The sequence below is a fragment of the Lolium rigidum genome, chromosome 7, assembly GCF_022539505.1.
Source record: "Lolium rigidum isolate FL_2022 chromosome 7, APGP_CSIRO_Lrig_0.1, whole genome shotgun sequence".
In the NCBI taxonomy this organism is placed as follows: Eukaryota; Viridiplantae; Streptophyta; class Magnoliopsida; order Poales; family Poaceae; genus Lolium; species Lolium rigidum.
Window position 1 is genome coordinate 4059195 of NC_061514.1, and position 3183 is coordinate 4062377.

Sequence of the window (3183 nt, forward strand, 5' to 3'; positions counted from 1 at the left end):
GACACAACTAGAAGAGTAACACCACAACTTAAATATCATAACATTGAATACTACTCAACAATAATTCACTACTAATATTTAGACTTCACCCATGTCCTCAAGAACTAAACGAACTACTCACGAGACATCATATGAAACATGATCAGAGGTGATATGATGATGAATAACAATCTGAACATAAACCTTGGTTCAATGGTTTCACTCAATAGCATCAATAACAAGTAGAAATCAATACCGGGAGAGTTTCCCCTATCAAACAATCAAGATCCAACCCTAATTGTTACAGCGGTGACGAGATGCAGCGGTGGAGATGGCGGTGATGATGATGGAGATGATGGTGATGATGCTGGAGATGATGTCCAGCTCGATGACGATGGCGATGGCGTCGATTTCCCCCTCCGGGAGGGAATTTCCCCGGCGGATTTCTGCCCGCCGGAGAGCTCTTTTCTCTCTGGTGTTTCTCCGCCCCGCAGAGGCGGCTCTGGCTATTCTCCGTAACTCTCTCTGGCTTAGGTTTTCGGGGCGAAGAAGTACGCGAAAGAGAGGCGGCCATAGGGGGCTGTGGGCCCCCTCCCCACATGGCGGCGCGGCCAGGCCAGGGCCCGCGCCGGCCTATGAGGGGTCCCCATGGCGGCCCCTCTCGGCCCCTCCTTTTGGCTCCCTTCGTCTTCTGGAAAAATAGGATTTTTCATGTAATTTCTGTCAATTGTTGATCTTCCGAAATATGGTGTCCTGACGGTGCTTTTTCCGGCGAGAATCTCGACTCGGTGAATAATTCTCCAATGATCATGAAACATGCAAAATAGGTGAAATAACATAAGTATCATCTCTAAATATGAAATATATCAATGAATAACAGCAAATTATGATATAAAATAGTGATGCAAAATGGACGTATCAGAGAGCAACTTGAGGTGAGGTTACAAGAAGAGCGTGATGCAAGGGAAAAAATGTTGGAAGAGGAGCGAAGATCAAGGCTCGAATTTGAAAAAACATGATGGCAAAGTTCGACCAACAGATGGCTAGATTTAGCCACCAGATGGGAAACCAACAGGTAATTACGGTCATATGCTTCCCGCCTTGTAAGATTTATTTTGCTAACTTGTCTTGCTGAAAGTGCACTTCTACTTGCAGGTGCTTAAGAAGAGGAAATTACAAAGAAAATATTAATTCAAATTTGCAAACCACTCTTTTACAGAGCTCTAGTCCTAACAGAAATCCAGGAGCAAAGTCAAATTTGATTTCTACAATTCACTCTTACAAGCTGCAACATTGAATTCTTGAATGTACAGAGCATTGGTAAGTCGCAACAGTACCTTGCTCACTTCTATAAAGAAGACCATTTATCTGTGCTTCATGATTTACTCGTCTGAATGCTTGCTTAGTTCTATAAAGAAGACCACTTATCTGTGCTTCAGACTTTCCCTTTCTAGTATGCTCATAATATAAGCTTTCAGTAGCATAGCAATACTTCCATACAACCTCTTCCTCTACAATTGATTTTATCCTTGTTATGTTCATATGCATTTGTGAGATGTATATATGTCATGCAAAATTAACCAGATGCATGTTCAAGTGCTTTGCCGCATTGCTTGTTGAGATCATGCCTCCATGATGCACTTTTCTCGGCATAACCTGATGCACTAGTCTTATTTATCTCATAAGTATTACTAAAAAAAATTCTTTGACCCTTATGCATGTGCATCAGGGTAGCCTTATACAGATTGCATTCTTGCTAAATGTGTTAATACTAGTACTAACTGGAGACCATCAAGACTCAGACCTGATAATTGAATTTGAGCCCCCCTTTTTGGTTCTCATGTTTAATCTCTAATACATACAATATTTATCATGGATATGCTGATGTCATTTCACTTGTGGCACTTAATTCTCCATTGAAATATACATGACACTATCCAAATTGTCTAGCTTCCGCTATTTAAGTTCGGTTTCTATTTGTGCTCCAACTCTGTCAAGTAACAAGCCAGTGTTTAGAGTTACCATATACCTTTGTCATCATCAACATGATTCTGCATAGAACCTATAGAATTAGATAGATATTTATTTCTGTTAAGATATATGTTTTTGTAATACATGGTTACATTAAAATTAAAGTGATACCAGATTCCTTATGATTATATCCCTGTGGACTTCCTTACTGAATCAGTTATGAATCAGAAGATACATAATCTTACTAAAAGTAATTTTTTTCTTCATTTTTTGATTGCAGGACCCAAAAAATTTGCTGGACAGGGTTGAAGCACACGGAAACTGCACATACTTTAGAGAGTTGAACTACCATGGTGGCAATTAATGGACTAAACTATACTGGATTGCTACCTGCATTTTACTTGAGTTGTGTTTGATGGATACTTGATATGAGAATTATGATTTGTATGAACCTACATATTATACGTATGGATTTTAATTTTGTAATCCAATGGCTTTTTTTTATGGTTGCGATAAGCTATTGCCACAACTCACTTTCCGTTGCCTTAGGTTATCACCACAAAAAATACAGTGTTGCGTCAAATCTTAGTCGCCATGACTACATGCTTTTTTGCGCTAAGATGTAGCAACGAAGAACTTTTTATTGTTGCAATAAATTGCTACCACATTTTTTCTGCATGTTGTGATAACTATTTGGCGTCACGGAATAAAACTTTCTTGAAATAGAGTATTGCCACAAAAACTTCAAATTGTGGCGGTAGCTTCTTACTACAAATATTTTGGATGCTGCAATTAGTATGTAACGCCACAACAGTGAATTTTGTTGAAATAGAGTATCGCCACAAAAAGTTCACATTGTCGCAGTAACTTCTTGCGACAAGCATTTTCCCTGTTGCGATAAGTATTTGGCACCAAGAAACTGAATTTTGTTGAAATGGAGTATCACCACGAAATGTTAAAATTGTCGCAACACCTTCCCGTCACAATTGTTTTTACCGTTGACATACCTATTTATCGCGACGAGTGGAATGATTGTCGCCATAAGTTAATACCACGAGCGTAGCGATCCGTGGCAAAATGGCTAATGCTACAAACCAGTAGATGTTGCAATAGGTTATCGACACAGCTCGATATTGCCACAAAAGAGAGTGTGCCACGAAACGTAGGTCGTTGGCATAGGTTATTGCCACAAATGTCTATCGCCACAAACTGGCAAATGCCACGACACGGCTG